Source organism: Balaenoptera acutorostrata, chromosome 18, assembly GCF_949987535.1.
Source record: "Balaenoptera acutorostrata chromosome 18, mBalAcu1.1, whole genome shotgun sequence".
NCBI lineage: Eukaryota > Metazoa > Chordata > Mammalia > Artiodactyla > Balaenopteridae > Balaenoptera > Balaenoptera acutorostrata.
In genome coordinates, this window is record NC_080081.1 from 6449634 (window position 1) to 6475029 (window position 25396).

A 25396-nucleotide genomic window follows, 5' to 3' on the forward strand; every position below is an offset into this window, starting at 1 on the left:
ATTTTGCAAGAATCTACTTAGATTTTATATGTGAAATTCTAATGTAGTTTTTCAAATTTGGTTGCTCATGATGAATCCATCATGAATTCTGAAAGTCTGGGGAGGAGCCCAGGGATGTGCATTTTTCAGTGATTCTCAGGTGACGATGGCATGTGCACAGCCTTGAGAGCTACTGGTGGTGTGACGTATTAGCAACAGAACAAAAATAAGGCTGGTTTTGTACAGTGTTGGAATGGACGCCACTTCATTCAACCTTCCTGGATACCAGAACCTTTAGTGTCAATCTCTAGTAGGGTAGACCCAGTTCAGGCATCAAATCATATGTAACAATACATTAAGGATTTCTTGATAAGAGACACTGTAACTGTTTTTATTTGTTTGTTTTGAAGAGAGAGTTTATTGAGAATGACCAAACCTATGCCCTGCTCTTTCCAGGGGAGGGCTACTTCTTGATCAGAAAAGGAACAGAAAATACACTTCACCTTCTATCGAGCCATGACAATTTCCTGTATGGAAAGCCACCAAATGCCTCCTTGATAGGGATAACACTCTTCCCAAAGTTGAACTTTGGAGGATTGGCTAGGCTGTAAAACTACCTGGATCAGTGTTCGGCATCCAGTAGGCACTCAACAATTGTTAGATTCTCCTCATCTCAATTGTTCTATAGTATGGAAAACTTAATTTTGGAAATGGAAAATTTCAACAAACATTTCCAACCATGGGCATGCTAATACATCCAGTAAGGCATTTTCTTTCATTTTTTTCCTGGAGCTACTGGGTACACAATGGAGACCAACGTGTTTGTAGTTTTCTAAAGCAGTTAAGAGTATGCTGACACTATATACTTAAAGCCAATTATTGGTAACTTAAATGGCATTTCAAGACAGCAGAGAATCTGAATTCTATGCTTATGTTTTAGAAACGATGAAGCAAGACTAACGTTGGCACACTCTGCAGTACTTTGTTGTCTGTTTGTCTACACATTTCAGGAAAATGTTTCTGGCTTCAGTGATCAAAATAAGCTAAAGCTTCAAAGGGCAGCACCCAGGTTCTTTATACTTTTGTTTTAACCATAGTGTCATGACATAGAAATCTGAGCTCATGTTGTCTAATGACATTCACTGGCTCTTTCTAAGGGGAATTTTTGTCCAGTGGTCTTAAATCAAACAAAATCTTGGTATGTTTTTCCACTCTGACAGGACAAGTTCAGGATCTTTCTGTGAAATGTAATCAGTTTTTAAAGGAGGTAGGAGCCAGAAAGGAAGAAGAAGCCCTCATATTTTCCAATCACAACTACTTGAGCCATGGCAGTTTGATTACATGGGAATGCCTGCTTAGTTTTAGTGCTTTAGGACTCGTCTGGAACTAGCTGTCATGTGATGGCTCAGTTGCCTGGTCTTTTTAAGGCTGCCTGAAAAGAGCTGTGCTATAAACTTTCTTATTTACCCTATTTATTGGATGCACCCATCACATCATAGTGTCTGGCTACATTTACAAGGGTAATAAAAAAGACTACACAATTCTTTGTTGGCAATTTGGTAGGATACCTAGAGTTCAAAGGACATGCATGTGTGTGCAATTCAGTTATTGCAGTTTTCTTTAAAAAAAACTTAACATTTTTTTACTTAGTATTTTAAGGATTATTACGTAATAAAATCACAAAGGAAGAATATGTACTTTTAGCTGACACATTAAAGAAAATAAAATTATGGAAAGCCTTTCACATTCGTCTTCAAGGCAGGCTGTGATAAGGGGAGATTTCTTTAGAATGAATGCTATGTTGGAGGCCTTGTTCTCGCAGCCAAAATAGTACATCCCACGTGAAGGAAAGTCTTAGATTATACATTCTTCTTGGATTTCCCATCAGATTAAAGAGCATGTCATAGCACTGAGCAGATTTGCAGTGGCTGAAACGTGAGGCTATGAGACTTTTGCGTAGGATTTTAAGTGAGGAGTGAGTTGGGTGGTTACTTTGAGCCAGGAAAGCATGGAATGATAAATAAGTGTGTGTGGGTATGTGGATGTGTAGGCAGGCTGACACGCATGTTCACAAGGGTTTAATGTGCATCCCAAGAGCTAGACAAGTGAAGGATGCAACATCCAAGTTAAAGAACTTCGCATGTGTTCAACACACAGTTATTAACTATTTCCTACATAAATACATGAGGTTAACAGATATAATTAAGCATGAGACATGGTAATTCACTCACTTGAGCTCAGAATTTCTCAAATAATTCTTTGTTATTTTCATTTCATTGCAGTGGAGAGCCATAGCATATACCAAACTAGGTCAAATGAGGAAGAAAAGAACAACGGTAATTGACCAAGGCAAATGAAAGATACATACTTTAAAATCATTTCCAACATAATAAAGCACCTGTGCTTTAAATATCACAGAAACTTAAAAAGGCACAGAAGTTCCTACCAGAATTTGTATAATGAATCTTCTCTATACCCTTCTAATTGATTCCACTGTACCTATTGCAAACCAATAGTAAAAAAAATATTTAATTTTTCCTCTGCCTTACTTAAATATTAATAATGCTATATTACTGTCTACTACACTTTAAAAAATGTGCATAGCTTAACATGTCATCAACCATGATGAAATAGATTTTGTACCTAACTCCATAAACCAATAACTATATAAATACATTTCCCTTGGAAAAATCCCAAAGATATTTCTTTTAAAATTTTGTTTGAGTTTACTGCTCTATGAAATGATTTATTCTGGGTCTTTGGGAATAAAAAAAATTAATCTTACCAACTAAGACTTTATATTCTAGTTGGAGAGATAAGACCAGTGCATAAATAAATATAATGTAAGGAAAAATATTAAATAATAACAATAAAAGTACACTTATATTTTATAGTAAGTTCAGAAGAAGACATTATTTGAGAGGATTTAATTCTTTTAAAAAAAATTGTTCTTGACCGACTAGGATACATGTGAAATTTTGCTAGGTACTGGGACTTTATTTTTTTTTATTTTTTTTTAAAGTATTTGTTTATTTATTTATTTATGGCTGTGTTGGGTCTTCGTTTCTGTGCGAGGGCTTTCTCTAGTTGTGGCAAGCGGGGGCCACTCTTCATCGCGGTGCGCGGGCCTCTCACTATCGCGGCCTCTCTTGTTGCTTAGCACAGGCTCCAGACGCGCAGGCTCAGTAGTTGTGGCTCACGGGCCCAGCTGCTCCGCGGCACGTGGGATCTTCCCAGACCAGGGCTCGAACCCGTGTCCCCTGCATTGGCAAGCAGATTCTCAACCACTGCGCCACCAGGGAAGCCCGGTACTGGGATTTTAAAGATGAACTTGTAATGGTCTTGGGCCTCAAGGTGGAAAAGACACTGTGGAAAAGATAACTGTTAAATAGAGAATTGAAGACAAAGAGGGAGATGCAGAAATGTGATGATGGAGAAAAACATATTCTGTTCTTGCTCGAGAATATTATGAAAATGAGCCCCCATGGTCCAGGAAGGAGCATTTCAAACAGGAGTGTTTGATTTTGCAAAGGGTGCTGAAAAGGGGGAAATAGGAAATAAGATTGAAAAGCACCTGGACTTGAGGTATATATCACTGGACTTGAGAAATGGATTCAAGGGAAAGTTATGAGGAGCTGATAGGTAGCATTGTTAGTGGGATTTTTAAAAGTGGATGCAGTGAGAGAGTGGTATGGACATATACACACTCCCAAATGTAAAATAGCTAGTGGGAAGCAGCCGCATAGCACAGGGAGATCAGCTCGGTGCTTTGTGACCACCTAGAGGGGTGGGATAGGGAGGGTGGGAGGGAGACGCAAGAGGAAGGAGATATGGGGATATATGTATTGTATAGTTGATTCACTTTGTTATACAGCAGAAACTAACACACCATTGTAAAGCAATTATACTCCAATAAAGATGTTAAAAAAAATGAAAAAAAAAAAAGTGGATGCTAAAGATGCTACCAAAGCAAGATTAATGCTCAGATAATAAACGGATGTGGGAGCAAAAGGAAGGAGGTAGAGTCAAGGTTAATGCTGAGTATTTAAGCATGGTTGACGTGAGGCTGGCGCAATTCATGCATAAATAAAAGAACTGGAAGAAATAATTTAGAAGGACTGGCAATGAGTTCAGTATTGACCAGACTGAGTTTGAAGAGCTGGGAAGGACCTATGGTGTATGTCCAGCCCGCCATTAGAAATCTGGGACTGAATCTCAAGACATTGATGGGGTGGAGTAAAGATTTGCAAATCATCTGAAGAGAACTGTGATCTGAAGTCACAAGGTTTAGTAAGAGTGTCGAGAGAGATAACAAAAAATGGGATAACCAAGGGGAGACCTCAGGACAGCCGCGGGGGGTTAGGGAGGTGGTACATAAAAGGAGAGCAACAAAGCAAACAACAGAGAGTCAAGGTTATAAATGGAATTTATACAAGGCAGCATGGGGTCAGCTAACAGGGCATAAAACAATGTCTCTTTTGGAACACAACTCATGTTTTATTTGGAAAAAGCCGATATTTATGCTTTTCTCTTGTCTTTAACAGGTATACAAGAAATGCTCCCTTATTCTCAGATATTCCTATTTTGAAAATATGTTTTGTTTTCTTTGAGCTAAAGAGTTGGTGCCAAGAACTATGTTTGCAGAGAGTATGCATTTAACAGTTTTGTGTTACTGTATGGATAGTGATACTAATTCCAGCAAATTACTGCCTTAAGTTTTCATTTTAGGAGGTTGATCTTAGATAGAGGTAATTAAGTTTGACAGCAGTTGTGCATTCAAGGAGCTTCAACAGCTATAGTGCCATACATTCAGCAACACAAGATACCTAGAAACCAAATACTACAGGAGAATGAAGAAAGAGATTTTGTTTTGGGCTCAGAGAATCACTGAAGCCTCAGTAAAAAAGGGAATATCTGAGATGGTAACTCAATGATGTGGACCAGTCTCCCTTGATTTCTTCTCTCTCCTGTATGGCCTTCTAAGTCTAAATTCAGTCTAAGTAAAGGAAACTCACACTTACATAATAAACTGACTCACTTTGAATAAGTATCATTTTATACTCAACATATTATTTTTCTCACCACGGCACCTACGAACACAACACAAATAGAGAAACATACTCAGGATAGGATTTCTGTAGATTGCAGTTTCTATTTCCATCTCAAATATCTTCCATTCCTTCTATCCACCTCTTTGTTTTTTTCAGATTTAGATTTAGGAAAATGATAACATTTTAGTATTGACTTAAGCCTGTAAATACATTTGTGGACTGCATTCATACTTGTCCAAATTCCATTTTGTATTTATATATATATACTTATTCGTTGGTTTTATACAACATGTATTCATTTATTTTATATAACACAAAATTATTTTCTGAACTATTGGAAATAGGAATATTATTTCACTTTCAGAAAAAAATGCAAGAATGTAATTTTTTAGTCTTTAAGATATAACATCTGTTTGTGTTCTTATAATTTGAATTTTAATATAGCTGAGCTTCTTAGAAATATTACCTGTTTTTGAAAAAATAAAGCAGCAGAATACTAGCTACCATCTAACTGTGTGGCCACTGTTTTCAGTATCTCAGCCTATTTTTCAAGTTCTTTTTTTGTCATTCTCATGACCTTTCCTGTGAAAATAGGTTACCTTGTTATTCTGAGTATCAATTACACCGTCCTTGACTCTCTCTTGATAGTATGGAATTGAATTCCTCCTCCATTGAATGTCAACAATAAAGGATTTATTCAGCAGCCTGAAGATGGTGTCATTTGAAATGGAGAAAGGAAGTGTTCTTTTTTATTCCAATTAGCAATAAAGGGAGAGAGCTGCTCTCTTTCCCCTACTTCTCATAGCCTTGTAAAGGAACAACACCGAAATTGGACCCCATCTCCTGCCTAGACCAGTGGAACTCAACGGTAGCTAGCAGGTAAGATGCAGTTTATGAATATGGAAACCTAAATTTCAAGATGTCTTTGTTTGGTTACTAACCTATTCCCCAGAGGGAAGCACAGTGCAATTACCTTTCATGTAATAGTAAGATTTTTCCGTGAAGACAAGTTAAAAGTGGAATACAAAATGAGTTAGGATGTGCTGTGTAAACAAAAGTCCCATGTTGCGTGAGAGCTGCTCTTTACCTTTTAGGACAAACAGAAACCAAAATATACTAATATTTGGAAATAAAGTCATTGCTTACTTTCCCCAATATGTGAATGTGATTTTGTTGTAATCATGTGATCTCACTTTAATCTCCTCTTATCCTTGCTGATGATACATAGATATGTTGTGAAATTTTATATTTTGTTTAGTTGCAAAGGATTAATTAAAATAAAGTTTATTTTAAGCGGTTAAAAATATCATTTTTACGCATTTAAAATGTATCACGTGCTCCAAAAAAGTAGTTTTAGAGTCATATTAAATTCACTAGAATAGAAAAAAACAATTTATAAAATATTTGAGATTGAAATAAGAGTAATGTATACAATCTGAATTTTGTCTACTCCCTTTTTCTTTATGTTTGTTTGAATAAACCATAAGACTTCATACTTTCATTTCTTTGGTTCAAGGTGATTTAGAGAAAGGCCAAGTTTAAGAAGTTGGGAAAAAGAAAGAAAGAATGTGAGGATAGATTTTGGAAGTTAAAGATGAGATCAAATGATAAGGCCAGATAGAAAATGGCATTGGAGGCTTAGAGACATTTTTTTTTTTTTTAATTTTTTTTTTTTTAATTTTTATTTATTTATTTATTTATTTATGGCTGTGTTGGGTCTTCATTTCTGTGCGAGGGCTTTCTCTAGTTGTGGCAAGCGGGGGCCACTCTTCATCGCGGTGCGCGGGCCTCTCACTATCGTGGTCTCTCTTGTTGCGGAGCACAGGCTCCAGACGCGCAGGCTCAGTAATTGTGGCTCACGGGCCCAGCCGCTCCGCGGCATGTGGGATCCTCCCAGACCAGGGCTCGAACCCACGTCCCCTGCACTGGCAGGCAGACTCTCAACCACTGCGCCACCAGGGAAGCCCTTAGAGACATTTTTGAAGAACAGTTACAAAGAAACATTTAGCCACATAACAAGCATTACATTGTATAAATATAGAGAAAGCAGGATTGATTGTTTTCTGGGAGGAGGGGCAGCAAAACTATCAGCTAGACAAATAGTAAATAGAGTGTATCCTCAATGATTAAGAAATGTTCTAATCCAGAAATAGTAAATAGAGTGTATCTTCAATGATTAAGAAATGTTCTAATCCAGAAGAAATTATAACTGAGAATTTGTTATTCCGGATAAATGTTCTTTTGTGTTGCGTACAAGAAAATTAGGAGAAGGATTTAATATGAGTGTTAATAATGTTACTTTGACACGGTGTCTCAATACGAATAACTAAACATGATTTTTGGTGGCTATCATGAGCAAACCATGCCTATAGTAGTGTATAAAGAGGTAATACATATATACACTACTATATATAAAATAGATAACCGACAAGGACCTACTGTACAACACAGGGAACTACACTCAGTACTCTGAAATAACCTATAAGGGAAAAGAATCTGTATGTTGCGGTAAAAACTGAAACTAACAGAACATTGGAAATCGATTATACTTCAAAAAAAAGATAATACCCACCAATTTCCCATTGCACATCAACTCCACTCAATGAACTGAGGACCAATGGAGTCGTGAGTACAGATTATCTGCAGGGTATATACTGGTCAACCGCCGGGAGGTGCGGGACCTCAAGAAGTGAACCCCGATGAGTCAAATCAAAATCTGATAAAGAGATCTTGCCAACTGTTCCTCTCTCTTTCCCTCGACTGGTAACCCTGACTGGGCATAATGATGTGGTCTAGTCCAAATGCACAGGAAGTGCAGAACTTGAGTTTTCAATGACTTCATTCTGGATGAGGCCTCTAGAACCATCCACACGGGGCGGAGGAGTTTCCTTTACGCAGGAGTTGTGCTCATGGCAGAGTTTTCCTCTTTGCTCCATAGACAGAACTATGTTTTCTCAATATGGTTTTATTATAACTGAAATGTTCAAATTATAACATGAAGATCTGTTGTCTATTCATTCTTTTGTTTCTTCATTTACTCAACCGGAATTGATTCTGGTTGAGTAAATGAAGCCAAGTACCGTGAGCCAGATACTACGCTGGACGCTGGAGTGAAGCAAGAAATAAGCCTCAGGGTGCTGACCTTCGTGCTTGCAGTGTTCTAGAAAACAAACAAACAAACACAACAGCCAAATCACAGTAAGGATTATATCGATAATTACAATGACAGGTTCTGGTAAGTACCCCGAAGAGGAGGTGGGACCAACTTCATCACTGTATAACCTGCATCGTTGTAAGGTGCCCCATGCTTAGGGGGTCAGCTCTTGCTTTAGGGCTCTGTTGGCACCTTCTCATTTTGTACTGGGCTCTGCAAATCATTTAGCTGGTCCTGAGAAGTTGCTACAATAGTGAAAAATAAGAGAATACTTAGATTAGCTATGGTAATGAGGGAGCATTACCTCAGAGAAGGTCATCTCAGTTAAGCTTTTTCTAAGTCATAAGTATAGGGTAAAAACACCTCCAGACCCAGCCCTTTCCCTGCTCCTGAACTAATTGCAGCTCTAGTAAAATCAGTGGGAGAAGGGGAGATTTACAAGAATTAACAGATTAACTGGTAGAAGAGGACACATAGGTATACATTTACAAACACTTTTTTGAAAACTATGAAGAAAACCTTTACACGAGTGGATAAAGTTAAATAAATAAATCAATAAATGTTGCTCACAAAACAATAAATAAAATAAAAAATATATATGAAGGTGGTCTGTCTCAATAATCAGTAAAATAAAAATTAATCCAATATTGGATAATGGACTTTACCCATCAAGTTGGCAAAACAAATGATAATGTCCACATTTGATGTATTAATCGATGCTGTCATTGCAGGAAAGATAAAGGGTTATCTGAATTATACAAGGATAGAGTTTATAAGGAAAAAATCAGATAACTAACAGAGGTGGGAGGGGATATTGCAGAACAAGCCCCAAAACCAAGCTTGTAGAATAGTGCCCCAAACCATTCCTAAGAGCTGCTCTGAAAGGAAAACCACCACAAAGCAACTGACCCATGGAGCAAAAGAAAACATTGTATCTTCCTCTGCACTATGGCCACTTCCCGATGAGGAAACTAACAAGCACTTCACCTAGCATCCTGACTCTTGCTCCATTATCGCTTACAGCACAGTGGATGTTGTAAAAGGCTCTCTTCCTCAAGTCACCTTTCACACAGACAGAATTAATTAACCATATATTAAAAAAAAAAAGAAAAATTAAACGTTTTTCAAACTCAAAATTTTTATTTGTCCAAAGATGTAGTTAAGCCACAGACACGAAAATATATTTGCAGCTTATTTTAGAAAGGCTTGTATCCAAATATTTAAAAAAATACCTCCTATAAATCAACAACTGAAGGGAAACAACATACTTTTTAAAAAAAACGTAAACATAGAATTACATTATAACACAGCAAGTCCTCCTAGATACATACCCAAAAGGATTGAAAACAGGTATGCAAAGAAGTACACATACACAAATAAGTACTTGTAAACACAAGTTCATAGCAGCACTATTCACAAAAGCCAAAAGGTGAAAACAACCCAAATGTCCAAAAATGAATGAACAGATTAAAAAAACTGTTGTATCTACATACAATTGAATATTATTGAGCCATAAAAATAAATGAAGTAGTGACAAATGCTACTATGTGTAAGAACCTCCACAGCATTATGTTAAGTGAAATAAGTCAGGCACAAAAGATCATATGGGATGTAATTTCATTTATATTAAATATCCAGAATAGATAAATCCATAGAGACAAAACACAGATTGGTGTTTGCAAGAGGCTGGGGAGTGAAGAATAGGAAAAACTGCTTAATGGGTAAGAGATTTTGATTTGGAGTGATAGAAATATTTGGGAATTAGAGAGAGGTGGTGATTTTACACTGTGAATGTACTAAAAACCACTGAATTCTTCACTTTAGAATGGTTAGTTTTATGTTGTATGAATTTTACCTCAAAATTTATTTAAAAAATATTTGGTCAAAAGACTTATACACATCACCAAAAAGAAATGTGATATGGTAGTCAAAGCACACATAAAAAGGTCATCAACATTGTTAGTTATAAGGAAATATAAATTAAAATTTCAGTGAGGTATCATTTTACACCCACTGTAATATCTGATATTTAAAAAAAATACTGTAAACATTAACTATTAGAGAAATGTGAAGGAACTGAAACTTCCATATTTCACTGGGGGAGTGTCTGATGGTACAACCACTTTGAAGAACAGGTTGGCACTTTCTTATCAAGTTTAGCATATGGCAATGTCTGACCTTTTCATCTCACTGCTAATCATGTATCCAAGATAAATGCAAACATCAGTCCATAAAAATGACTTGTTCAGAAAGACTCATAGAAACCTAATTCATAAGAGCCCCAAACCAGAAATAATCCACGTGTCCATCAATAGAAGAGTGAATTAGAAACACCACCACTGAGGTAGACCTACAGTAAATTACTACTCAGCAATTAAAGTAAACAGACCACTGATCCACGCAACATCACAGATGAATCTCCAAAAGGGTATTTTAGGTAAGAGAAACTGGGCACAAAGAAGAATATACTGATTTATTCCGTTTATATTATGTCCACAGACTTGCACAACTATAGTAGCAGAAATCAAATAGTTTCCATGGGGTGGATTGTAAAGGGTAGGAGAGAATTATCTGATTTGATAGACTGTTCAACATCTTCCTTTTTTTTTTTTTTAAATTAAAAAAAAAATTTTATTTTAATTAACCAGTAAAGATGGTGGGGAAGAGGGCTGGCATTCCAAGCAGGAGTAGAAGGAACGAAGGAACAGACACAAGGAAGAGCACTGGGGGTGGGGTGAGTGCCACCCACTAAGGGTGAGGCAGGGGGTCCTGCGGAAGAGGAGACCTGCCTCAACATCTTCCTTTGAGTTTAGTTGCATAAATATAAATAATTTCCAAAATTCAGAGGACTGAGCGCTTATGATTTGTGCATTTCATTTATGTTCATGGATGTGGATATTTTTCCTTTGTTAATCAGTGTGACTTTTTCCACACATTGCAACATTACTTATTTCACAATATTTAATTGCTACAGACAATGAAGTCCTAGCTATTTCCCATTTGTAACAGGATTCTATATATCCAGTTTGAATATATATTTTGCAGTCTTTCTTTTAGAAATTAGTAACATACCTGTGTCCCACCTCGTTTGGCACACGGAGAGTCAGACTCCTGCTGATTTTCCATCATCTGACATAACTTCCCAGAGTGCCACCTGTGATAGAACATATTGTACAGCTTCAATTTAAAAAGTTTATGAATATTAAAAGCCAGTGCTACTGTTTCCTTGAATGTACTTGGCTTCACATTCCACCCGCCATGCCTAACCCAGGTGTTGATTTAAAATTCAGTGGCGCAAAATGATTATCTATCATTCTAAATCATCTCATATTCTTTTAATTCTTGATATATCTAAGGCAGAAGCCTGGGAAACACTTCCTTTCCCTTTGACCATATAGCACATTTTGTCATTGAAGACTCACACTTCATCATTTGGAATTTCATTCTAAACAAAGATTCATAAGTGAGCCTTCCAGCAGCTGCCTTGTCAGGTTTGTGAAAGGGAAAAATTAAATCCACTATATTTATTCCGAGCTTTCTCTGTAATGGATCTCATATGAGAGCTTAATTTTATTTTCTGTTTATCAGAAATAAGGCCTCTCAAAGACACGGTATGCAAGTAATTATGTAAAGCCATCACACAGATGGTGCGTAATAATAATAAATTGTTAATTGGAATCTGTCCCTTTAATGAACGAAGAGAAATGGCATTTGACTCTTTCTTATAAATGATAATACCTACCGCTTGTTAAATTTGGTGACACCTCCACTTTAGCAGAAAGAGATCTGGCATTGATAAGAAACATTTTTGAATGGGGTGAAGCGTCTCGTTTTATTTTATCAGTGTAGTTGGGGAGAGGTGTTAGAGAGATTGATAGGTGATAGATGGCAGGTAGATAGAGCAATAGATAGAGGATAGATACATAGACGAATAGACAGATGAAAGATAGATGATAGATACATAAAACTATCAAAAAAATGAAAGCACACTCATCTTTTTTTTTTTCCCCACTCTTCTTCATCCAAGATAACTACAGATAACACACCCTTCTTGGTTTTATTTTGTTATCTGGATTTTTTACAAAGATCCAATAAAGCCAGATATGGTTTAGTAGTCTTTTGCAACATCATTTTACTCAATTTTTTTTTTTTGGCTTTTTTTATTTCCCAGACCAGGGATCGAACCCGTGTCCCCTGCAGTGGAAGCGCAGGGTCTTAACCACTGGACCACCAGGGAAGTCCCTAACACTCATCCTTAATCAATTTTTTAAAGTTAACCTCATGGGAGCAGATTGTGGCATTGTCTAATGCTTTAATGTTTAGTCTTATTTATACTGTTACTGTTAAAATGGTAAGGGGTGAAAAACATTGGTTTGAATATTCATGCATTTGTTCATTTAAAAGTAATTTTTAAGGAACTGACATGTCCCAGACACTATGTTAGGAGAGTAAGTTGTGCATGAAACCGCCTGGACTTTACAGTCTACCTAGTGAGTGGCACACCCACAAATGATTACTTGGTGTACCGTAAGTCTCTGAAACGAAATGAAATTCATCAAGCATGTATTCACCCAATCAGGACTTATTGAATATTACTATCTTCCAGCCTAGTGAGGAAGTGAGACTAAAATGAAAAAAGCCATGAGAAGCTTCATCCAGAAAGGCTCACACTGACATTTTCAACCTCCACAAATGTAAAAGTGTCGATACAAGTAAGTTAATCATCACTATGCTGGACATTTACCAGGTGTAAAATTAATGTCAGTTACAGTGGTAGTAGTATAAATTGTCATCATCATTGTATTAAGACTTTTTTCCAAGCTTACATCTATACTTCCACCATTCTGCATTTTGGAATAAAACCAAATGGTTGAAACAACCATGAAATGAATAAGAATTTCTACTACCATTTCTTGTGACATATTTTGGGATAATGTTATTAATTATCCAGTGGAAAAAAGTGGTGAAAATAATGATCAGAAGAGCAGCTGGCATCAACACAGTGCAACATGAGAATGAAAACTGTTAGAGATATATATATATTTTTTTAATTTATTTATTTTTGGCTGTGTTGGGTCTTTGTTGCTGCATGTGGGCTTTTTCTGGTTGTAGCGAGCGGGGGCTACTCTTCGTTGCGGTGTGCAGGCTTCTCATTGTGGTGGCTTTTCTTGTTGAGGAGCACAGGCTCTAGGAGCGCGGGCTTCAGTAGTTGTGGCACACAGGCTCAGTAGTTGTGGCTCACGGGATCTAGAGCACAGGCTCAATAGTTGTAGAGCACGGGCTTAGTTGCTCCATGGCAGGCATGTGGGATCTTCCTGGACCAGGGCTCAAACCTGTGTCCCCTGCATTGGCAGGCGGATTCTTAACCACTGCGCCACCAGGGAAGTCCCTAAAGATATATTTTTAATGTTGTCCTTAGAATAACAGACAAATGTATGCAATCTTTTTATTTTTATTTTCATTTATTTATTTTTTAAAATTTTTATTTTATATTGGAGTATATTTGATTAACAATGTTGTGTTAGTTTCAGGGATACAGCAAACTGATTCAATTATACGTATACATATACATGTACCTATTCTTTTACAAATTTATGTACTCACTGCTATATTTAAAATAGATAACCAACAAGGACCTGCTGTACAGCACAGGGGACTTTGCTCAATATTCTGTGAAAACCTAAATGGGAAAAGAATTTGAAACAATCTTTTTAGAGCATTCTTTTTTTGGATTTTTGAGAGACTCGCTATAAAATGCCAATCTGAATCAATCACTGTAGGAATATTACAGACATCAAGGTAGGAACCAGGAACCATTAAAGCAATGCAAACTTATTATAATCATTTATAATTTCATTGTAGAATGACTTGGAATAGATTTTTTCGATCTCGACATTTGTTGACATTTGGGGTGATGTAACGCTTTATTTGGGGGGGCTGTCCTGTGCATTGTAGGATGTTTAGCAGCCTCCCTGACCTGTACCCACTAGATGCCAGTAGCATGCCCTTCCTCTCCCAGTTGTGACAACCAAAAATGTCTCCAGACATTGCTGAATGGCCCTGAGGGGTAATACTGCCACCTGTGGAGAACCACTGACTAGGAGCAAGTGACTGAGAAGAAGAAAGTTATAGGCTTCTATAACTTAGAAAAACAAACGTCTCTGAGAAATGGCTTATGCATAAGAAACTGACCAACCTGACAGAAGCTATGGCTACCTATGACTAAGGAAAAAGGAAAAGTGCTCATTTAGAGTTAATATTCTGAAACTGTTTGAGTACAACCTGAAATATACACACAGGCTAAAATAAATGAAAGCAGTCAGACAAATCTCCAGAAAAAGCAAAACAGTGAATATATTAAAAAAAAAAAGAGTGATTCTATATTTTAGTGAAAATAGAGTCTTAATTATACACTTTATTTCAACACGTGTTTAAATGTTACGTTTCTTGGATTACAAATATAAGGTGAAGTTATCAGATACAGATTTTGTCTATCTATGTAATCATATTTTGACTTTCTTTTTAAGAGATTAAACCCAAATGTATACTAAATAGGTTATCATCACTTTTCTCAATTATCCAAACAGTAATTAGCTCTAAAAACTAACCTTAATGAAACACCTGGTGTCTTTAAGAGATCAAAACAATTTACCTGGGATTTTTAAGTAATTTCAACTCATTTCAAGTATAGAAATTTCCCAGTTGGTGAGATTTATTTATGTTAAATATGATTAAATGTGACTTTCATTTAAAGTATTGTTAAGGTAGGCAGAGGGGCGGTGTGATTTCCTATCTAATCTTTAGTTCGGAAAAATAAGTTAAAATGGCAGCCACATCTTTACTATCAATACGAAGATGTTGAAAGAAATACCAAGAATCCAAATTATTTTCTTTGGCTATATTTTTTAATTTAATTTCATTTTTTGGTTAAATGGGAAAATCCTTTCTAAAAATTTACTCCCATTTGGGTTAGTGGTGGAGCATTGGCCAGCACCAACTCATTTTGATAGTATGTTTATGTGCATAGGGTAGAATTAAGTGTGGGATTGAGACTTCTACCTACGTGACACAGAGCCAGTCCCTGGGCTGATGCTGCCCTGTCCTTCTGTGTAGACTTTGACTCAATTTTGTGTATCCATCTACACGGTCTTAATCGACTTAGAACCTTCACCATGGACCACCTCACCACTACTTCAACCAGATAATCCCAAGTGTACTCTTAGGAATATTAGTAACAAAAGATTCTTATAGGCATTAAAGGGGGAAAAACGTTTTCCTTGCTTGCATTACTTTGGGACATATCAGATTATATAAGAAAAAGGAATTTCTTTCAAGGAAGAAAAAAAGTGAGTTCTTTTTCAATGAGTATAAAACTGACAATTCATGGTACAAAAACATTGATGATTCAAAATACGTAAAATATTCAGACATAACATTTTCCAACATTGTGTAATAAGCATATGGAATACATTGACCAAAATCACCGTCAAAGAAAACACACAAATGAGCTTAAGAAGCAGACGTTTTTACATCAGGAAGAGTATTACGACATACACCACAAGTCAGTGAACAGAATTCTGATAAAAGTGGACAGACTCTTTGAGACACGTGGTATTTTCAGTCCATCCATCTAAAATATAAATTGGTACTTTTAATTAAAATATGCCTCCAAAAGCCAGTGCACATGGCTTAGCCTGCTTAGAATTAAGGTGGCCTTGGCCTGAGCCGTAATTTACATAGGTGGTTCAAGTTCTTGCTTCATTAATGAAAAACATACTCAGGACACTGGAAGAAAAATTGGGAACAATTTCTATCATGCCAGTTAAGCCCAGAATGAATTTTACTGTAAAACTTAGTGCCATGTTAGCAAAAAGAAGTTAGTAGGTGAATAGATTAGAGGCAACGCATGCATGCCTCTAATAATAGTACATGTATTAAGTATTTTAACCATCCCATTTTACACTTTTTGATCTGATTTCTGCTTAGACCTGGATACAAGGATTCTCTTTGCTGCCTGTGTGGTGCTGGACCAGCTCTGTCCCACAGGGATGCTGCAGGTCAGGATCTTCATCAACTCTTTCTTGCCTCTTAGAACCTATTCCTTCTCCTTTTCCCCACTTGTCACTGGCTGATGTGCCTATACTATAAAAAAAGATCTGTTTTATTTTTGCTTCTCATTTAACACTATCACACCTACCATTTCTAGAACACTAATACACACCACACCCTAATAAGTGTTTTATAATACATCTATACATTAAATCTTTTTCTTTTCTTTAATTTTTATTTATTTATTTATTTATGGCTGTGTTGGGGCTTCGTTTCTGTGCGAGGGCTTTCTCTAGTTGGGGCAAGTGGGGGCCACTCTTCATCGTGGTATGCGGGCCTCTCACTATCGCGGCCTCTCTTGTTGCGGAGCACAGGCTCCAGACGCGCAGGCTCAGTAGTTGTGGCTCACGGGCCTAGTTGCTCCGCGGCATGTGGGATCTTCCCAGACCAGGGCTCGAACCCGTGTCCCCTGCATTAGAAGGCAGATTCTCAACCACTGCGCCACCAGGGAAGCCCTATACATTAAATCTTAATGAAAACACTAAGAAGTCAGTTTCTGTGAGTCCATTTTACAGATAAATGTTCATGCAGTAGCCCACATTGAGTGACCTTTAATAATGTTGCCAAGGCCATGCCAAGTACTTTGTGTGTGTCACCTGACTTCATCCTCACAAAATTCTGAGAGATATGACTGTTATGGGTTGGATCATTCCCCACCAAATTCACATGTTGAAGTCCTAACCATAGCCCTTCAAAATGTGACCTTATTTGGAAAAAAGGTCACTGCGGATGTAGCTAGTTAACAGGAGTTCATACTGGAGGAGGGTGGGTCCCTCATCCCATATGATTGCTGTCCTTATCAAAAGGGGAAACCTGGACACAGAAACACACACAGGGAGAACACTACATAAAGACGAAGGCAGAGATGTGGGTCACGGATTTGCAAGCCAAGGGATACATGAGATTGCCAGAAAATCACCAGAAACGTGGAACCAGGGGGGAGAGGCAGGGAACAGATTTGCCCTCAGAAGGAACTAACCCTGACAACATCTTGACCTCAGACTCCTAGCGTCTGGAACTGTGAGACAAGAAATGTTTGTTGGTTTGTGTTTTTGTTTTGTTTTGTTTCTGTTTTTTTTAATTTTTGCTTTTTGCCTTTATTTTTTTTTTAATTTTTTAAATTAAAAAAATTTTCTTCTGCATTTTTATTGGAGTATAGTTGATTTACAATGTATAGCAACTTAATGTTTGTTGTTTTAAATCATCTATTTTATCGTACTCTGTTAAAGAAGCCACAAGAAACTAACACAATTACCATTTTATAATTGAGGAGATGAAGACCCTTGAAGGTCACAGTGACAAAACTCAGGTATAAAACATGGGACTGTCTAGTCCAGAAGTCCAGTCATTACAGCAGGAGTTCGTAGTTCTCCCCGACAATGACTCTCTCTATAGGTTTCTTTCTACCTGGCTCTGCCCACTCTCCTTATCCTGGGAATCATGAATCTGGGATCATGAATGTTTCCTCCCAAGCCTGGAGCTAAGGGGCATTGATTAGTTGGCAGAAGCTGGAGAGAGAACGTTTGGGTCAGTGGTGCTCTTCTCTGGGAAGTCTTCTGCTAAGTGCCACGTAAAAACTTGCTCTTAGCAAAATATCTCTTGCCCCACAGGAACTAAAGAGCAGGATTCACCATCCCCTGGTCTTGCCCCCGTCTGCATCCCCACGCACCCCTCTGGGCTGGTACAGACCCGTCTTTCACTAAGTCATGCTCCTTTGCTTACTCTGAACAGCCTGGGAAGTTTAACACTGCTTCCTGCAAAGCTTCTGCTTCACAAGGAACACTGGGAGGGGCAGTGGATAGATAATGAGCAATATTATGCTTTTTTCCTTTTTTCTACACGTACGAGAGGGTGATGAATATGGTTGACCCAAGTCTCTCTGATATACTTTATCCACATAATCACTCTACAAAGACCATGATATAGATAGCAAATAGCTCACCACTGGTAACAAGTCTTGATGATCAGGTATGTTTGCTAACTCTGCTTGTCAAGCTAAGGTAGCTTCTTCTATCCAGCTATTCCCAGAGACCTACAAAAACCAGCAGTCAGTTCTATCCTCTGCACTTATTTCTGCTTTCCTTGTGGTGGCCTTTGCTTCTCCCTTCATTCTTTTTCTCACTATACTCCTGTTACCGAAAGTGGGGTCTGGCTTCTCGCTGCTCTAAAGCCAATACTCGAGAGGCAAGGTTGGTGGAAAGGAAAGTTTGCTTTATTCTGGAGGAGGCTGGCAATGGGGGAGGGGTGGGAGTGTGCGAGATTCCGGGGGAGGGCAGACTCGTGTCCAAAGGTCCACTCCACTGCCAGTCGGTCAGTGGGCAAGAACTTTTAAAAGGGAGTTTCACGGGTGTAGGGAGGGGGCTATATGTGGGAACAGCACAGTCAGCTCTGACAGTCTTCTTGGAATTAGTCGTCAGTGGTCTGATCAGAATCATATTGATTGTTTTCAGTACAGATAGTCTTCAGTTCCAGGGTTGGTTTGTTCCCGTTTCTCTGGTCCCAGTTCTCAGATTTATGGCAGCTAATGTCATGGCTAGAGTCTGGTCATCGTGTAGATAACTTCTTCCATCTGATGTGGGTTTCAGTGTCTGTAGACAGCTCACAGGATATGGCTCAGAATATTATCTATAGCCCTTGAGGAGGAAGTAAAGGTCCTTGACTTTGCTTAATGACTAAGCTATTATTAATTTATCCTGTTTGACTTCTTTCTTTTGCTTCTACATTTTCTCACTTCTCTGATTAAACTTATTCTTTGGCAGGACCATAGGGGCCTATTCCATTTTACTCCTATTATCTCTTTGTATCCTCTTTCTCTGCTGTCCATCCAATTCCTACTTGAATGAACTGTTGGTGGAGTACTTTTCCCACACCAGCAACAGTTTTGTCACTGTTTTTTGTTGTTGTTGTTGTTGTTGTTTGAGGTGATATTTTTCCTTAATACTAACCTTCTAGTTAATCATCTGCTCCCCAATTTTTTTCCTATTTGAGTAGAGGGGTGCTGTTCTTGAATCCCCTGCCATTCTGATAACTGCTTCTCTGTGATGCTCCCTTTCTCCTTTACTTACTGCTAACACTAGTTTATACTATGCTAAAAATGAAGATACTGACATTCTGAATCTGTCTTCAGTGGCAAACAGATCTTTGGAGCAAAAGATATTGTCACGGTTAGACATCTGATTGGGTGGCCTCATCCACTTAGGATTTGACGTTATAGGGCAAACTGTGAATGAATAAACTATAGCACATAGAAGGTTATTGTGCCTACGTGATAATGGAGCTGCTGCACTACTTCCCTGGCAGGTCATGCTATAACCATCAAGTCCATTCCACTATTTGAGGAAGGACATGGCCTTGAACAAAAGTGAAGCCAGAGCATAAGTGACACAGGAGCATTCCCAGAGAAGGGACGTGATGAAAAGCCCTCTGCATGGGGAGCTGGGGTCATGCAGAACAACTGGCCAGAAACACAACTCTGTCACTGATTAGTCATGTGATCTCCTAGACTCTAGTCTTTGTATCTGGAAAATAAAAGAGCTTGGCCTAGACAGTTTCTAAAGTCCCTCTACGTGGCTGGAAAAAATCAATTTTAAATTGTCAAAACCTGTTTTTCACATGGTTTTTAAAAACCCGCCAAGAAATAATAGAATAAATATGATAAAGAAGAAAAGCTCCCAACAGATGGGAGGTAGTACGGAATCACTGAGACATGTTAGATATTTCCATTTAGCAAAAGTAGGTAAAAAGTCACATACCAGGAAAAGAAAGAATCTACAGGGACACCTCAGCTCAGCTGTCAGTGATGAGGAAAAAAAGCATCACGGAATCAGTAGGTGCAAGTTGGCTGAAAGTTTGTGCAATAATGGGGTTGCATTTCATGAAGAGGAAAAACTGTTAAAAAAGAAAGAGGTTTCATAAGTTGTGAAATGAAAAACTATAGAAAAATTACCAAAGAGATGGACTTTGAATGTGGGAGTTATCAGATGACAAAGCATTTGTCTGCTGGATTAATTTGATCAGTATTGGATGCTAAGAGAATCTTTTCTCTCTCTTAGAAATCCTGCCTGTCCATCCCAAGGCTGTTTGTCCAGGTCACAAAGTCGCCATTAGTGCCAGAAGGAGGACCTGCTCTGATGAATGTAGAGACAACTAAATTCCCTCTGTTATGAACTTCAGAACAGTTGTTCTCTCACTTTTGGTCTCAGAACTCTCTGACACTATATAAATAAATCATTGAGAACCGACCCCTAAAATGTGACCTTATTAGAATTAAAACTGAGAACATTTAATTGTTTATAAATTAATTAACATAAAATAACAATAAACCCATATGATGTTATTAACAATATAATATTTTCACAAAATGAACTAAAAAAAACTAATGAGAAGGATGGAATTCCATTCAATATTTGCAAGTCTCTTTAATGTCAAGCTTAATTAAAGTTAGCTGGATTCTCACATTTGTTTTGCATTCTATTTGTAGCAATGTGTTTTGATTGAGTTATATGATGAAAATCCAGCTTCAAACAGATGTGTAGTATTTTAGTGGTCATTTCAAATAGTTGGGGAAATTTTTCTTTGATACTACATCAAAATGTGATGAATGGTGGTTTTTTAAATGTTAGTTGCAACTAAAACCATATTAATAGATGCTTCATACAACGATGCATTAAAATCCATTGATCTATCTGGCACTTTGGATGGATCTTTTAACCATGCATGTTTTTGTAATTATGCAGGGGCCATTTGGAAAGTATTAGTTCACTCAATTATTTACATCTTCCAAATGTTAACACATTTCATTACACAATTCAAAAAAATTCACATTTGTGAATATCATCGCTGATCAGAATAGTCTTCAAGTATGAGGAAGCTGTCAAATTCATGATAGTGAAGACAAATTTTCCAAATTCTGATTTTTCTTTCTTAGTTCAAATTTTATCCTTGGTCAACCAGACTGTAAGTTATTTTTATTGACGTAAAATCTCACTTTGTTCATTTTTGAGAAAAAGTTTGCCAAATTACCCAAGTATAAATAAGCATAGTCTGTCTATAAGTAGGCTGGGGTGTGAAAGCATTGGTTTAAATATTTGCTAATCGGTAGGTTTAATAAGCTAGCAGGTGAGAGATTCTTGGTTGGGTTGATGGCCTCAAAGGTCCAAGAGTAGCTTTGTTTTTTTCCCAGGATGCTTTTCTGTAATTCCCCAGGCTGAAAATCCCCTGGTTTTACAGCTAGAACATGCTAAGGTGTTGATTCAGCTTTGATCCAAAGCCTGGTGTGTCACCTATTGGAGTCCGTCCAAGCTCAGTGAGTCAAGTACCTCCTCTGTCCTGCACTCAGGTTCCCCATTGGGAGAAGTCAAGGTTGGTTATGGGTTGTGGGAAGGAAGGACGGAAAGAAGGTAGGAAGAAAGGGGTACACACTAGGTTGAATCTCTGTGTACAGATGGGCTGGGAGGTGGTGATTCAGATTCTGGAGTTAGACCTTTTCCCCTTCCATCCTGACTGCGACATTTGCTTGATTGCCTAAGAGGAAAGACTCTGAGGCTCCTGTGTCTCAGTCCTCTTGATTGTTAAATGGGGTGCATAGTGGCATCTACCTCCTAAGATTATTGTCAGAATTAATTGAAATACCCATAGAAAGGAGTTCACCTAGTTCCTGGCAGTACGTAATGCTCAATAAATTTTAGCTGGTTTTATTATCAATATCCTCCAAAGTGTTAAAGAATGATCTATGAGTTTTTAATCAAAGAAGAAAGATGGCTGTTTCTCTCCTTCCCACAAACATACTTGGCATTGTTTCCACTTATTCTAAGCACATAAGGACACCATCTCTATGTGTCTGGTCCCTCAGAGTAGTTTCTTAAAGTCTCAAGTGGGGTCCTGTTGACTAGCTGTTCCCATGAACATACTTGGTCGTTCGACATTTTATTTAGATAATAGCGTTAGGCCAAGAGAACATTTGTTTGTGATTCTATGGGACATAATGGATTTGTCCATGTTTTAGAAATGATAAAATAGCAAAGACCACTCTGAAGGGGGGTAGTGTCTTAAAGAGGGAAAATCTGGCAGTGAGAATTCCAGTTAGGAGACCACAATCTTAGGTCAGGTCAAAGAGGATGAGAGTCTACACCAAGTTAGTGGCAGAAGAGATGGAGAAAAGGGCACACTCAGGAGACAGTGGAGGGTCACTTTAGTTTGCTTTATTCCTCTATTCCCCAAACATATTTGACCACATTATCCTCTAATTCTTGAATCACTGATTAAGCATCATGTGTCAAGAGGTTCTGAGCGTGGGAAGTGCTGGCTAAACTTTTTAACGTTAGTTAATATAGTATCACTTCTCGTATTCTTGTACCTCCTTCACGAGCCCTTCTAACTGTCCATTTCAATTGTCTATGTTCTGCTGATCAAAATGCCAGAAAGTCTCCCAGCATTATGTTCACACGGTGTATTTATTCATTTTACTGGGAATCATCCCCAGGCTCTTGTGTCTCCTCCTAAACCTCTGATTCAATTGCTCAAAATTGACTGATTTCTAATTAGCCCAGTTAATATCATTGGTATTTTCTCATTTCATTTTTCTTAAGATACTATGTTGGAAAACATTGATCTTTCATATTTTCAGCATTCAAAAACCTATTTAAAATCACTTTACTCCCAGAAACCTTTCTGTATCTAGAAAAGAAGATTCTACCCAACCGAGAATCTAACCTAAATCAAGATACTCCTTTTGATGTTAAGAATAAATATGCATGACACTTACATGGCCATATTCATATAATATATAACATAAAACAAATAGAATCTCTACATTTGAATTTTTAGAGCAAGTTTGTCAACTTCTTAAAATGAGTCAGCGTCCTTAATGTGCACTGAAGCCCTAAATATGTTATGTCTAATTCCTGTAGACCAGTAATGAATACAAGCTATGTAACTTGAAGAAAATTAATTGCCAAGATTTCTTCTTTCTATTGCATGATTAATACTTCAAAATGTTTAAATTTTTTCACTAAGAATATCGAATCATGAAAGGTTGATATTTATTAAATGTTTTCATGTTCAGAAAGTTTATAAAATATGGTTTTTATCATAAGGACATAGAAACCACTGAATTTCTTATTCAGCAAAGCCCACAAATGGAAATAAATAATTGTAATAAAGTCCATACACTCAAGTTCAGAATTTGCCTCCTAAAAAGAGTTTTGGAGAAAATCTTTATATTTTATTTACTAAAATTAAATGTTATAACTGTCATTTCCCCAGTAATGTAGTAAATATTATATCAATATAAGGGAACAATTATCTGTCCCCTCTGCAAGCAATAATATTCAGAAATCTGAGTGATTTCAACTTGCTCTTTTCCATCTGTAGCCTCTGGCTTCTTATTTATATTTTTCATATTTTCTCTGACTCAGACTGCAGAATTTAAAGAATGAATTGCATTTGTAGACATATTTCAGGATATTCATGAACCTTGTCAATATACTTTTCAAAAAAGTTGAACTTATTTATCCTTACTTAAGTTGTGTACAAGAAAACCCATCTCAGCATAGAATTTTCAGCATTTGTGCATGGTTTATTTTGGTTATAATTAAGAGTTTTGATTTTTTTTAAGTTATCAGAAAACAGATGAAGATGGTAGACTTCTTCATTTTGTTCTCTCCTAAGAATGGCCATCCTTTTGGAAGCCTAAGACTGTAGTTTAGGCAGATAATGTAAATGACAAAATCAATAGGCAATTTCAAAAGTAGAAGAAATCACTTTTTAAAAAAATTAATTAATTTTTTAATTGAAGTATAGTTGATTTACAGTGTTGGGTTAGTTTCAGGTGTACAGCAAAGTGATTCAGTTATATATATATATATATATATATATATATATATATATATGTATGTATATATTCTTTTTCACATTTTTCCAATTATAGGTTATTACAAGATACTGAATATAGTTCCCTGTGCTATACAGTAGGTCCTTGTTGTTTATCTTCTGTAACATCTTACGGAAAAACCCAAATGAACGTTTTGGCCAACTCAATATTCTATATATAGTAGTGGGTATCTATTAATCCCAAACTCCTAATTTATCCCTTCTCCCTTTCCCCTTTAGTAGCCATAAATTTGTTTTCTATGTCTAAGAGTCTATTTCTGTTTTATAAATACATTAATTTGTATCATTTTTTTAAAAGTCCACATATAAGTGATATCATATCTGACTTACTTCACTTGGATTGATAATCTCTAGGTCCATCCATGTCGTCCATGTTGCTGCAAATGGCATTATTTCATTGTTTTTTATGGCTGAGTTGTATTCCATTGTATATATATCTCACATCTTCTTTATCCATTCAGCTGTTGATGGACATTTATGTTGCTTCCGTGTCTTGGCTATTGTAAATAGTGCTGCTGTGAACATTGGGGTGCATGGAGCTTTTCAAATTAGAGTTTTCGTCTTTTCTGGATATATGCCCAGGAGTGGGATTGCTGGATCATATGGTAGTTCTATTTTTAGTTTTTTAAGGAGCCTCCATACTGTTCTCCATAGTGGGTGTGCCAATTTACATTCCCACCAACCATGTAGGACGGTACATGACATCGCTTTTAAGATATTTGCTCACTATGTCTCCAACTGAATATCTATTGCTTAAATGTCAATAACTTTTGAAGTGTACTGTGATTTGTTTGCTTTGAGTTCCAAAATCAAGACCAGTATTATGGGAAATAAATGAGATGATCATTTGTGTATAAAGGAACCACTTTCCATCTTTACAAGGGTATGCTATTCTATCACAGATTTTTTTTTTCTTTTGATTCAAAGTCTTCTCCTTAAAGTAAAGATATTTGTCTCTGTATGTTCTTCTTATTTTCTAATTAGTAGGATTTTGAAAAACATTTGGATTATCTTCTTTCTCTTTTGAAATAATTTATATTAATATGACTAAAATATGGCTTAATGTATGTAAAGGAGAGACAGAGAGATGAGATACATGTCTACATAATTATAGTGCACTATACGAGAAAAAAGATTGTGGGAATCAGGTACAAGTATTTCATCCTACTCATGTAGAAAATGATGTTCAGAGAAATGATTGAAACAATATCAA